Below are 16,062 nucleotides of genomic sequence, written 5' to 3'. Positions count from 1 at the left end.
ATCTTTCCCTTGGAGAGCTTTTGACATGTAGGCTAAGCTCATATCCTCCAACCCTCTTTGAGACCAGGAACATTTTTAGAAAATCAGATAAACCTCTGCTTGCTCAGACAATTCGAGACCATGTTGCAACTTTTTCAAATGAGGCTGTGATTAACTCTAAACCTAAAACAGATTTTTATGTTCTTGATGGAAGCTCTTTGCTCCATCGTTTGCCACGGAAGAAAGGCGGCTCATATTATACAATAGCTGAGCCTTATGCAAACTCCACTATAAGAAATTATGAACAAACAACAGTGGTGTTCAGTGGATATGCTGAAGGCCCCTCTATAAAAAAAACAACACACATCTGAGACGAGGAAAAAACCTGCAACCTATAATCGGCAGAAACAGAGTTTTTAGGCAAAAAGGAAGACTTTCTATCTCGTGACAAAAACAAAACAGATATAATTTCTCTTATCACCACAGCACTAACTAAAAGGGGATGCTATACCATTTAGTCACTAGGTGATTCAGATGTTGATATCGTAAAGGCAACTACTGAATATCCTATCATTACACCACAACGTTGGTTGGTGAGGATACAGATTTGCTGATCCTCCTCCTTCATAAACCCAGAATAGACAATGAGACCATTTACTTCCGTTCTGATGCAAACAGTCAAGAAAACATAAAGTATATAGCAGTAATCTGTTGAAAGATACTCAAGGAGATGATGTATGCACTGAGTTACTCTTTGTACATGCTCACACAGACTGTGATTTAACTTCAAGAATTTTCGGCATTGGAAAAATTCAGTATTCCGGAAATTATTGAAATCCGATCCTCTCATGAAGTCCTGTACGAGTGCATTCGGCCTTCAAAACAAGTCTCAAGAGGAGATATCAGATTTTAGCAAAGAACTAATGGTTGATTGCTTTGAAGGCACTATCACCACTATCATCACTATCATAACCATCATCACTGTCATCACTGTAATCACTATCATCACTGTAATCACTATCATCACTATCATAACTATCATCACTATCATCACTGTCATCACTATAAAAACTATCATCACTATAATCACTATCAACACTATCATCACTATCATCACTGTCATCACTATCATCACTATCATCACTGTCATCAATGTCATCACTATCATCACTTTCATCACTATCATCACTATCATCAAACTCATCACTATCACCACTGTCATCAATATCATCGCTGTCATCACTATCATCACTATCATCACTATCATCACTGTCAATACTATCATCACAATCATAACTATCATCACTGTCATCACTATCATCACTATCATCATTTCATCACTATCATCACTGCCATCACAATCATCACTGTCATCACTGTCACCACTATTATCACTGTCATCACTACAAAACATTATAATCAATATCATCACTATCATCAATGTCATCACTATAATCATTATAATCATTGTAATCACTATCATCACTATCTACACTAGCATCACTATCATCACTATCAAAACTATCATCACTATTATCACTGTCATCACTATCAACGTTATAATCACTATCATCACTATCATCACTATAATTTCTCTCCGATAGGCTCATAAGAGTAGTGGTAGATGGACAAAAATCGGAGGCATGCAATATAAATGCTGGGTCCCTCAGGGGTCAATCCTAGGTCCAACTCTCTTCCTGATCTACATCAATGACCTCCCTAAGCACATATTTAAATCATTCGTTGACATCTATGCTGATGACACGACCATCTACGGCAACACATCAAAGGCTGTAAATGACAAAGTTCTCTCTGATTCTCTCTCCTCTGATCTCGAGCGCGTGGTTCAGTGGGGGAAGATGTGTCTGGTTACCTTTAATGCATCCAAAACCAAACTCCTATCCTTACATCATCAACGCTCTGATCCCAATCTGGCATCAATTGTGATGGATGGTTCTCGTCTGGGTGAGGCCCCGTGTTTTGACAAGCTTCTGGGTTTGACCTTTACTCCTGATCTGAAATGGACCACGTACATCAAGTCTGTTGCCAAGGTCGCTGGAAAGATGGTGTCATCACTATCATCACTATCATTACTGTCATCACTATCATCACTATCATTACTGTCATCACTATCATCACTATCATCACTGTCATCACTATCAACATTATAATCACTATCATCACTATCATCACTATAATCAGTGTCATCACCATCATCACTATCATCACTATCAATACTATCATCACTACCATCACTATCAACACTATCATCACTATCTTCACTGTCATCACTATCATCATTATATCACTATCATCACTATGAACACTATCATAACTATTAATACTATCATCACTATGAACACTATCTTCACTGTCATCACTATCATCACTATCATCAATATCATCACTATCAACACTATCATAACTATCATCAATATCATCACTATCATCACTATAATCACTATCATCATTATCATCACTATCATCACTGTTATCACTATTACCACTCTGCACTACCATTTTTACAAAAGAAGGGGCAACTTCTGAACAATTTTTCACCCCTGAAAGGCTTCCCCCATCATTATCAGTAACACGTTTCCATAGCCAATGTGTGTACTTCCAAATCATGGTATGGATGAGAAAGGCCATGAAATGAATCGGATAGCATGGGGACGGATCAGTTAGTTCCAGTTATAACCTGAAACAATGCTGCACTTGACAAACTCTTGAAAATTATCCATTGCAACTGTTCATAGTGATGCAGATTATCTCGATGCAGCTGCAAACGTTATAGACTTCCTTGCACTTGTGTATGTTGCCCTTGCAAGATTGAAAACTATAATAATCCTAACAACAATCGAGACGTTGATACTGAGTAGGCGGATGACACTCAAAATTTAAACTCTAAAACTTGTTCTATGCGGATAAAAGTGTTACTAACTAATATAACCAAGTACTTGAAATATAAAGCGTTGTTAATTGTAATGAGGATTTAATATAATTAGAAGATTATATAAACATGAGTACTATAAGAAGACGCTCATAATTAGTTTGCTATCATTATACCTCTAGATATAAATTCTTTTAATTATTGCTTGTTGTAAGTGCGTGTGTATAAGGTGATAGTGAACATCTGAAGGTCCAAAATCCAATGTCATAAACATTTAACGGTTCAATGATATCCTAAGTTGTCTTAATGTGTTCTTTTCCCCCCAAAATGTAAGAATAGATTCCAAGATCATGAACTTTGAGTTGGTTATAAAGTTATGTTCGTTTGAAGGTGTCGGCGGCCATCTTGGAGGCCATCCTGAAAAAAAAAAAACACTTTTCCGTATGTCATACTTTGATAAACTTTTAGTATATTAAGAAGTACATTAAAACCTACCAGAATCAGTTGAGAAACCTTTTGTTACAATTTTTGGGGGTGTTAAACTGTATTTTGCCCTGAGATTGTTTGCACAGCAAATGAAGAAGGTAAATCTGCTTGCCCAACGTTTTGCCTCCAACTCTATTTGAACTCACCAGGTCACCCCTCCAAAATTTCGCTTTGCGGACAGTAGCCACACACTATGATCTGAAAACCACCCTTTTCCTTGTTCGTGATACCATAATAAATCTAGATACTCCATAGCACATGGGCTTACTACTAAAAACTGTTCCGCTAAGGTTGCTCTAGCTCTCTCTAAGCTCTACAAGAAATGATTTAATGAATCTTGCTTTCCCAACTGTTTCAAAATTGCTTCTATTCTAGAAGTTTACTAGAACTCTAGCAAAAGAACAGACCCATTCAATTATCGTCCCATTAGTCCCCCCCCTCTCTCTCTCTCCCTCTCTCCCTCTTCGCCCAAATCTTTGAGTCCTTAATCAATCAAGCACTATTCCGCCACCTCACAAACTATAAACTTTTATCAGACCACCAGTATAAATTTAGACAATCCAGTTCTGCTGTAAATACCTTATTGTAATGTTCGAACTTATATACCAAGCACTGTATAAGGCAGAGAAGGCTACGTTAGTAGACCTAGGCATATCTAAGGCATTTGACAGGGTTTTACACGATTGTCTTCTCATTAAGATAAAATGGTAGGATATTGCTGGATGTATAATCAAATGTTTAGAGATATAAAGAACTTGAAGAAAAATCCAAATTGTCTTCAATGATCGTACATCAAAATAACATTATATAAATGCGGGTGTACCACAGGGATCAATCTTGGACTTTTATGATTTCTAATATTCATAAATGACCTTTATTATTTCTAACATTCATAAATCACCTTTATTATTTTTTAATATTTATAAATTACCTCTATTATTTCTAATATTCATAAATTACCTTTATTATTTTTAATATTTATAAATTACCTTTATTTTTTCTAACATTCATAAATCACCTTTATTATTGCTAACAATCATAAATGACCTTTATTATTTATAATATTCATAAATGACCTTTATTATTTCTAATATTCATAAATGAACTATATTATTTCTAATATTCATAAATCACCTTTATTATTTATAATATTCATAAATCACCTTTATTATTTATAATATTCATAAATTACATTTATTATTTCTAATATTGATAAATGACCTTTATTATTTATAATATTCATAAATAACTTCCCTGCTAACATTTTCTCTGAGATGGGGATAATTGCTGATGACACCACGCTTATAATATACAAGAGGATAAAACTAATGATCGCATATTTAAGGAAACTAGAAAACTAGAGGAAGACTCCCAGTCTGTAGTGGAATGGGTGGTAACTAATTAGTAACATTCAATGCAGCTAAGACTAAACTTATTTTCTTAAATAATTACCATAAAACTTCTCAACCACGGCTTATGATACACTGTCTGGAAGAACTTTCATCAAGTCTCTTGGGCTAACATTCACAAATTGGAATAAATACATTGAGGCAATGGCCAAGGCTGCTGCGAGGAAGGTGGGCTCTCTCTACACTGTTAAACAGCTACTCACACCTGATAGTACGCTGCATCTCTTCAAGGCCATGGTTCGTCCATTAATGGAGTATTGTTGCCACATCTAGGTTGGTCCATCTGCCACTAGTCTATCGGTCTTAGACAGGGTTAAAAAAAAGAGTCACATCTTTCTGCCGGTCTCCCATGTTTTACAAGTATTTCAATAACAAGTGTTCTGACGTACTCCGAACACAATTATCCCCATCGACGACAATATTCTTGACAAACCCGACAAGAAGCAAAATCTCACCCTTGCACTATAGAGATCCCTAGATGCCATAAAGACTTCTACTCGATTAACGTTTTCGCTCGAACTGCTTCACTTTGGAATTCCCTTCCGAGCCCCTGTTTCCTTGACTGTACTGACATGTAGAAATTCAAATGTAATGTAAACAGACATCTCGCTGCCCACCTCCATAAACAATATTCCTGCAAACCTGGTTCCAAATAGTAGCCCCGATATATATATATATATATATATATATATATATATATATATATATATATATATATATAAATTGATAAAATCTCAGTATTTAGTGAAATTGAATTATTGTATACTCAATTAAAACACCATTCGCCTATCTCTACTGATGAATTAACTAGTGTTAAAATTCAGTTGGGCGAATTAGGTCGGATGTTTTCTGCCATAAATACTAAATCTAGTGATTTTGTTTGGCAGAAAAATCATTTTGAAGCGGCAAAATTAATTAGGTCTAATCCCGACATTTATCTTTCTCGCCCGGATAAAGGATCGGGCGTTGTTATACTTAACAAAACGGATTATATCTCTAAAACATTACAAATCTTGGACGATAAAAGTAAATTTCTCCGTTTGGGTGATTTAAGCCATGATGATACTTTTCGTATGGAAATAAAAATCCAGAAAAGATTTCTTCAACTTCATAAAAGCGGATTTATTTCTAAGGAGATTTATGATAGAATCCGACCCATCGGTTCTCAAAGGCCTAGAATGTACGGTTTACCCAAGGTCCATAAACCCAACATTCCTTTGCGACCCATTTTATCTATGCTGGGTTCTGCACAACACGAACTTGGTAAATGGTTGGTTGATCTTCTTAAACCTGTGCTTTCTTTTTATTCGGTCCATTGTATCTCTGATTCTTTTCAATTCGTATCTCAGATACAAAAATTACCTTTATCTAAAAATACCGAGTTCTTGGCTTCCTTTGACATTAATAGTCTTTTTACTAATATATCTTTGGATGAAACCATTGGTATTTGTGCTGACTATCTATACCGTGGCCCCTTAAAATCTTCACAATTTCCTGAACGAATTTTCGTTGAACTGATGGAACTTGCTACTAAATCAGTCTCCTTTAGTTTCAACAACATTATGTACCGTCAAATTGATGGGATATCTATGGGTAGCCCTCTTGGTCCTTCGTTAGCCAACATTTTCGTTGGATTTTTGGAAAACGAATTATTTTCCAAAATTACTAAGCCAGCATTCTACACACGCTACGTTGATGATACTTTTGCATGCTTTCCCTCTCGGAGCGAAGCTGAACAGTTTCTTCGTCTTCTTTGCAACCTGCATCCATCTTTACAATTTACTATGGAGGTTGAAGACTGTAGCTCTCTCCCATTCCTCGACGTTCGTGTTTCTAAAGTTGGTACTACGTTTGAGACCTCTGTTTATAGAAAACCTACATTTACAGGGCTCTATCTTAATTGGTTTTCTTTTTCCCCTCAGTCTAGAAAAATAAACCTCATTAGCGCTCTTACGCGTCGTGCACTTATGATTTGTTCACCAAACCGTCTTGATACGGAACTTGGTGAAATTACAAATATTTTTCTTAATAATGGATATCCCATTAATATAATAAAATCTACTATTGAACGTAAAATTGCTACATTTAATAGTGGTAAACATATTGGTCCATCACGTTGTCCCATTTATCTAAAATTACCATGGCTGGGTCCTGTTGGCCTTCATATTGTTGAAAGGATTTCTTCTGCTACTCAACGTTGTTTTCCAGCTACTATGCTTAAAGTAGTTTACACAACTCGAACCTTTTTCTCTTCTTTTCGTAAAGATGTTTTGCCAACCATTCAAAAGAACTCTGTTGTTTATAAATTCGTTTGTCAGTGTGGAGCTGACTACGTTGGCAAAACATCCCAAAGATTAGAAATGAGAATATCCCAACATATCCCTCGGGATATTCGACTACACCAGGTTTCGAGAACATCCGGGCACTCCCAAGCTCATGAGTCCGCCATTGGCAATCACCTGTTGAGTATAAATAGGTGTGCCGATCAATATTCCGATGGGTGGTTTTCTGTTTTATACAGTGCTAGGTCGAACTATCATCTCAATATCATTGAGGCGTTAGTTATTAACAACTCTCGACCTAGCCTGTGTAGACAAACGATTCTGAAACATCAGTTGGAGATATTCATTGATTTAAAACCACCTGAACAGTGAGATTTTTTTTTCCACTGTTCTTCCAACTGAAACCAAAATTCCCCTTTTCCCTCATTCGTTTTCTTAGTTTTTAATTTATCATTCTGACGTTTCATCTTAGAGGGTCAGACGATAAGGCCTTAAGGAAATTTTAATTTTACCTGCCCATTTCTTGTTTTTTGGTATTTAAATTAAATTATGTTTCCTCTGAAATTTCTCCTTCCATATATATATATATATATATATATATATATATATATATATATATGTGTGTGTGTGTGTGTGTGTGTGTGTGTGTGTGTCCTATATAATAAAAATGACTGCAGAAATCTCCCTCTGTACAAAAGTATCGTAGGTTTGCAACAAGAGATGCCACATACAAATTCAATACATCTAGCCTAATAGCTACTATCTTATGTAGCTTTCGAACATCCTTTTAGACACATTCAATCGTGATAATAAAAGAGGCCTAATATTAGACAGAGCATGAAAATGAGAGGTAAATATGCTAAATTCAAATGTAGAAAATTCGCCGTATTTGTTTTTATTGTATTTATTTTTATTCTTTGATTTTAGCTATAAATGGTGTTAATTTTTTTGGCATCATTTATTCCCCTCATAAGAAAACAAAAGTATATACCACCAACGGACTTTATATACACCAGACATACCAACTAGTTGGTTACAAACTAACTATATAACGAGGTGAGGAATGATAGATGAATAAACAGTTGGACATTTTTCTACTTGAACATACCCGTCTATTTGTTTGTTTTTCTTTTCTTTACTCTTGTAATTCTGGTCTTTTCCGCATTGCTTTTGGGTTTTAAAACTTCCATATATTCCTTTACCAGCAATGCTTCAAGAAATGTTCCATTTACTTATATATATATATATATATATATATATATATATATATATATATATATGCATATATACATGCATATGCATATGTATTATGTATATATATATATATGTATATATATACATATATGCATATGTATATATATATGTATATATATGCATGTATATGCATATATATATGCATATATACGCATATATATATATATATATATATGTGTGTGTGTGTGTGTGTGTGTGTGTGTGTGTGTGTGTGTATTGGATATTGTGAAGAAAAGTAATGCATATATAATATATAGTATTTTCTCATAATATGTGGTTCAAATAGGTCACTAGGTATTCTAACAAATAAACATGCACATATATGTATGTTTTATATATCAATCGATTTGTTATTTGAGACCAAGCGTTAATGATAACCTCAATTTTCCGTCTTTTGACCAACAATCATAATATCAATGGCGTGATCCAATGAATCCATCCATCAGTCTCCGGAAATCCTGCATCATTTCTCCTTCATGGACTTCCGGTTCGCCTTCAACCTCTCGATTTTTCCACGCTCTTGCTTCATCTTTTTTTACCCAAGAAAGCTTTCCTCCTCCATTTCATCCTTTTATCCTAGGTTCGCCACCCGGTTTTTTCCGACCTGCAAACGGTCTTGTGTATAATTGCTGAATATACGTATATTTTGAGACATGATGGCGCCAGTCCAGGTTCCACCCTCCCCTCTCAAGCCGCGCGTACAACAAAGGCTCAGATTTCTTTTCCTCATTTTCATAGTCTATCTGAAGAGCATAATATTATCTCCACTTTCGTTTTGTCTTGATTACATTGTGTTAACTAAATGCCTCCTTTAATATGGGCAGTCTCATAGCATAGCACTAGTTTACCAAGGGCTAATTTTTACCGAGTGTAAACTGTACATTTTAAGTAGATCTTGTAAACTGGAGAAGGTAGTAACTTCAAAACAAACGATTTCTTTGCGGGTTATTTAATACCGAATCAAGTTATTTTGGAAAAACGTTTTATATTTCAAGTTCTTTGTATCTTCAAATATGTATTTGTAGAGTTTGGTTTGATTTGGTTTGGTTGTTTTATCTTACGGCATATCAAACCTTTGCGAGTTATTTAATACCGAAACTAGTGTAGTGCATCAACCCCTTTTGGGTTATTCATGTTGCATTCGGTTATTTTGTAGAAGTTTTTATATTTCAAGCGCTGTCTATCATTCATCACTAGTTTATAGTGTTTTGTAGTATATTTTGTTGTTTTTGTCCCCTGATGAGTTTTGCAATGGGAGAGGGAAAATGATTATAGTATTTATGTTTAGTACATTTTAAGTTAAAAACCAGTCGGAAAGTTGGAGAGGAGGGAAAGAAAAGTGGAAAGCTGGACTGTTGTTTTTAGTTTTCGTTTTGTAGAACATAATTAAGTTTTGCAAAAGAGAATAGGGGAGAAAAACACCAAAGAAGCAATGTTCAATGCATTTTACCCCAGAAAGCCAATATCTTCAGACAGCCTCATCTGGTAGCACCAGTCAAAACAAGTGAACCATTGCGTTGTATTTCTTCTGATACTGCACATTATCTATTTTGTCTTCGGCATTTGAAAGAGAAATTCAATGCCATTTTTTAATAATTTTTTTTTCAAACAAGTGTCATTCATTATGGGCATCTGGATTTCATCACATTGAAAACAGCCGATAATGTCTTACACTGTGATATGCCCTGCGAAAGGGATATATATATCGTTGAAGTAGCTGATCGATCTTGCTACAGTTTTTTTTAAACAGGAATCACCACTTATAAAGGCTCGGAGGCCACTCGAGGATAAGGGTTAATGGGTATACATTAGTCAATATGATTATAGCGTAGTTAACATAAGTAATGGGAATTTTTTAAATTGGATTACTTAGGGGGACGGTTCATCAAGAACTTGTTTACATTGGACTTGAAGACAATCAGATTGTAGTCAGCTGGAAAGCAGACAATCGGAACAGAGTTCCACAGGCGTGCAATGAAAAAGCTTTGTTCCTGGAATCTACATTTAGGTTTAGGCACAGATAAAGAGTGTGGAAAAATATTGATAGTGGTTTTGGCTAGACAAGTGTTTTTCATGAAATGTTGTCGAGGAGGGACCACAGATTGAAGCTCAGCTGAGAACTTGCCATGAAAATAACGATAAAGCAGAGAAAGGCTCGCAACGTCTCTTCTGTGGGGAAAAAATAAATAAAAATAAAAATTAAAAAAAATTAACAGCGTAACGAAGAATATTTTCTATAAATAGATGATACACGTGCATAAAATATCCGGGTAACAGAAAGCACCCTTCCACTTCTAAAAAAAGATATGGTCAAATTCTCCTTCAGCCATGCCAAACGGGCTGGCGTCCAATGTGCCTAAAGAAATGTTAAATATTATTTTTTTTTAAATTTATCTTGTTTCTAAGAAATGTATACATGCTCGTTTATTTTTGTTTTTCTTTAATTTTGTTTTATTTGTATTTATTTATCGTCTTTATTTGTCTTTTTATTTTTGAAAACCTGATCTTGACTAAAGCTGATACTCGTTATCTCCCCCTTGTTATTCCAAGTAAACTAGCGGAAAAAAGCCTATGCAAAGCAAATCCCAGAAGTTTCAGAAACCTGGACTTATTTTTTCCTACATTAGAAGAAGATAGGACTTTATTTAAGTAATATACTTAAGATCTACAATTACTATAAACTGGCTTGTACTGAAAATGTAGCTTCCTTGCTATCTATAACAAACCACGGAATATAGTTTGCCTTACTTTCAATTATATCTGTACCTGAAATATACAGTGATCTTAGATACGTCACTAACACTATTTCTGAATAGATACACAATGTTTTGCGCCTGACCTAATTGACTTTCTTTAACTATGAATTCCGACGCGCCATGTACTCTCATTACGGTAGAAACACCCCTCTCTTGCGTGCTACATATATCCAATATATTCATTTCCTCAAAGACGACCGCCATTGTCTGATTTGCATGTAAAATAAATAAAAAAAGAAAAAAATGAAAAGAAAATTTTTTTTCTATAACTTTACTTGACTATAAATTTTAATAATTAATTCTACTGTATTCTGTAAGTTAATCCTCTCCTAAAAACTAAATCTACTCTACTCCCCAAGCTGCTACTAACACTCATACATTACACACGCCATGGAGGGGGATCCTTAGCTTTCAGCCCTTAATCTTCGCATGCTGACCAATTGGAGGTCACTATCACTAAACATCTACATTTCTACCGCCAAGGCATACATTATTTTTACCCAGGTAGATACTTACAAACTATGGTCTGAACTTAGATTTACAGTAATCTCTTCCTTAGTTTTGCTATGATAAATACAAAAACTAAACCGATACTCTGTAATGCAAAATACAACTTCATGATTTATAAACGAAAGCTGAAGATATCTTCATTAGAAGTGGAAACATACTTAAAAACTTACAACCTTCATATATTCGGATCTGCTGGAAATCTGCCCATATATATATTTACTTTATTATGCATACTGAACACGCCATAGCTTATAATTTTACTTCCAATTCATACCTGTACTGTATTGTACTTCATATCAAAAATGATGTTACTTGTATCTGACAGCATAGATACAGCACTTAACCCTCATGCCATCTAAAATAAACAGAGCTTGGGCAACCACATTTTAACTAAATCTTAATATCAAGCCATTCTGTAAAGCGTTATCTTATTCCTAAGCAAACATATAAATAAAAAAAATTTCTAAAGTTAAAGGGAAAATATTAAACCATATCTTAACTCTTTCCAACTAACCTGTTGCAAATATAGCTGCTTCCACTGCATTAACTTTTACTCACCCCCTGCTCCAATAACAATGTCATAGCAATGTACCTTAATCACTTTGAGGAGTGTAATTTCTCAGTAGACATAACATTTACATACTAACCCAGTAAAATTAACAACAAACGCGGGGTCGCAGAAATAACTTTATTAGGACCCAGGCGCGGGGCACACCCTCTCGGTGCTGATGGACCCGTAGATCTTCCCAAGTCATCCGTCTAGGAGAAGGAAAACTCTGAAGCCAAACCTAAGGCGAAGGAGGCCCCTGCAGTCTTGGATGACATCCTTCCTAGAGCTGATGACTCGAACAAACTACCGGTCTGAAAACCTAAAGTGCTTAAGGAGTAGATAGGCATTGTCTATCACCCGGCTTCCATGCTACTTCTTTACCTATTAGCCAGGCATAGAGACCGAAGCACAGGGATTCGACAGAAATACTCAGTGGTCGATCTTGTTTCCTGACTAGGGCAATGAACGCCGTTTCCCCTCTCTCCCGACACACTCCATCCCCCTCAAAACTGGGCATTTGAGAGTGGTTGAACACCAAAATGCCAGTACAAGTAGATTGGGTTGACCATCGTCTGATGGGTTGAGGGTACCGGATTGACAGTTCCTGGCTACTGTTCCCGACTGGCAGTACAGGGCCCCTAACTCTTTGGTAGCGCTTAGAGCGGCTGCTCCATAAGCAGTCGAATAATATCGGGATGTTTTTAGTGCCATGTCGCTCATGGAAAGGGATCCTGCACTCATCCCCGGCGGGCTTTCCTGAGGCTACGGTCCTAGTAGATGGCGGGTCAGCTGATGGTCTACTTGCCTGGTGTTCTGCATAACCACTTACTCAGTGCCCATTACCTAAACTCAAACTCTTAAAAAAAATGACAGTACAAGCTAAAATTACGCTTAAGCCAGGACAAAACTCAAAGAAAATCAAATTACCTCCTCCCTTGAGGCTTGCATTTACGAACATCCGTGGGCTTAGAACTAATTTAAATGATGTTGAAGCATTTCTCCTAACAAATACGCCGATATCTCAGCACTAAGTGAAACTAACCTACACTCCTCCATCCCCTCTAACTACTTTAACATTCCCGGATATCTCCCACTCTGCTGCAAGGACTCTGACAGACATATGCACGGGCTTGGAGTCTATATTCGAAATACCCTCTCCTTGACTAGAGAAAGAAAACTAGAATTGGACGATCAAGCCTTCATGTGCTTAGACTTAACGTGCAACATAATATTAGTTACTTTTATTTTCTCCACCGCTCTCCCTCGACCCAGGAATTTACCTTAATAAACAAAGTCTCTGACAGCATAGATACAGCACTTTTCTTCTACACTAGCGCACAAGTTCATGTATTTGGAGACTTCAATGTCCACCACAAAAACTGGTAGCACAACGCATAGCTTCTCTATATCTCATTCCATATCACAGACGGTTGCGTTTCCAAACCGTTTCCCTGACCAGCAAGAGCAACACGCATCACTTTTAGATCTGTTTCTGACCACAGTTCCTGATGATTGTGTTACGAACGCCCACAGCCCACTTGGGAATGCTGATCATGTAGTTATAATAGTTAACATCACCCTAAACTCTAGAGCGAAAATGGAAGAGCCATTGCTCAAAACAACGAAATATTATAAAAAGGCCGACTGGGAAGCCATCAGGGATCTCATGAAAGACGCCCCATGGGAAACTATCTTTTCACTTCCTGCTGAACAGTGTGCAAATGAGACAGCTGAATGGTTCAAAACAGCAATTGAAGTACATGTTCCCACGCGGAAGTTTTATAGCAAGCCCCACTCTCCCCAATGCTTTACTTCCACATGTGCAGCTGCTCTCGCGCAGAGGCAGCACACATACCACAGATTTGGAATACTGTTGCCATATATGGACAGGAGCTGCTAGAAAAGACTTGTTCTGCCTTGATAGGGTTCAAAATAGACTTCGTGGCCTGGTGGAAGATGTCCTTTACTCTTAACTGCAACCTCTATCTGGAATTATGAAATCTGAATGAATTAAAATATATTTAAATGTATTTTATGACGGAGCAACGACATTCCTAATATATATATATATATATATATATATATATATATATATATATATATATATATATATATATAAAGCTGAACGTCTGTGTGTGTGTCTGGTCACGAATAGGCTCCTATATGGTTGACTATTATAGAAAACTGATCACATATAATGAAAGAAGATGTATCGAGACACAAACATGGGCATGTTTGATCTGGCATAATGACGATTCATTAAAATTGTGGGGTCGGCGTACGCGCCTGGTCTACAAAGTATGAAAATAAAAAATTTACAAATTAAAAAAAATGTTTACAAGTGCTTTTGATACAGATGTACATAAGAATACTTTGATAAGTATGTTTTAACTTAAATAGGGATAGTATAATAAAATTGTGGGGTCTGCGCTGGCCTCCATAGAATGGAAATAGGCACAAACTTTAATAAAGAATTTTCATATCTATCTGTGTAAGTATACTTTGATAATTATGTTTCAGTTTGAAGAAATATGGCATAATAAAATTATGGGGTGTTCGTTCAGACCTGACCTCCATAGAATGGAAATATGTACCAAAGTTTAACAAGGTTTTTTTAATATAGATCCACAGAATATTGTGATAAGTGTTTCACTGTGACCAGGTATGGTATAATAAATTGTGGGGTTTATCTATTTTATTTTTACTTTCATCATATTTTGCTTTGGTTTTGATACCCCCAAATTCAACCCAAATTTACAACCCTTCCTTTTTATAACCTATCATACTTTCATAAATCAGAGTTCATTTTCTGTAGCCTTTTTCTGAACCCAGTCAACGACGGGTACTTTTGCTAGTTAATATATATATATATGTATGTGTGTGTGTTTGTGTGAGTGTGTGCATATATATATATATATATATATATATATATATATATATATATATATATTGCTGATACCCAATTGATATTATAGTGCTTATAGAATCTATACATACTGCAAGTACTTGTAAGAAAAGAAAAAAATAGATTGCCAATCAAACAATAGTTATCTTTGAAAAAATAATAAAAGTCATGAAGGAAAAAGACCACATCAGGAAGAGTTGACATCTTACACCGGAATGGCAATGAGGCAAACAGATGGCTCTGTCGTACCGATGCCACCTTCGTATAGGAGACACATGACAGAGGAAAGGAAATCGAAATGATAGGAAGTTGTTGTCTTATGCGTACGCATGCGTTAACGGCGAGCAATCGGAACGCCAGAGTGACGATAGAATCCAAAACCATTCGGAGACTTACAATTGAAAAAACAAGAAAAAAACAAAAAAAATGGAAATGTCCGAGCACAGAAATAAGTAAATAATATACGAAAAAGAAAATGGCCATGATCTAACAAATGCCTTGATCAAAAGTCACAGTATACGTGTTTCTTTTTCTTGTTTTAAGGATGACATTAATTGCCTAGATGTGCCGGAGAGATGGGATGAAGCGACATATGAAGTGTTAGACATAAACATGGAGGAAACATAAGATTCGATATTTTTTGTGTTTCGTTTTTTTCTCTTCTTTTTCTTGTTCTTGTTCTTACAACCGGCAGAGCGAATTCCGTTATATTTCTCTAATCGTTATTATAACAGTTCTTTTTGCTTTAGCGCAGATATACTTCTTCTGCCTTTTTTTAAATGAGTGTGAGAGTTCTGGAGTAAGTCAGATTAAATAAATAGAAGTTTTTCTATTCGATTTTGCAATATATATCTATATAAATAAAACAATAGATGTATGTGCGTGTGTAAATATTTAACAGGTAAATTTTTTTAAAATGCTGATCACATAACACTGTAATTAACAAGGAATAGTAATTATACTTATACACCAAGGGTATTTTATAACGAGTAAAATCTGTCTTTGGGTTGATGAATAACGCATATATATATATATATATAT

This window comes from Euprymna scolopes, chromosome 9 (assembly GCF_053919585.1).
Source record: "Euprymna scolopes isolate OS-2025 chromosome 9, ASM5391958v1, whole genome shotgun sequence".
In the NCBI taxonomy this organism is placed as follows: domain Eukaryota; kingdom Metazoa; phylum Mollusca; class Cephalopoda; order Sepiida; family Sepiolidae; genus Euprymna; species Euprymna scolopes.
Note: the sequence above shows the minus strand (reverse complement) of the source record.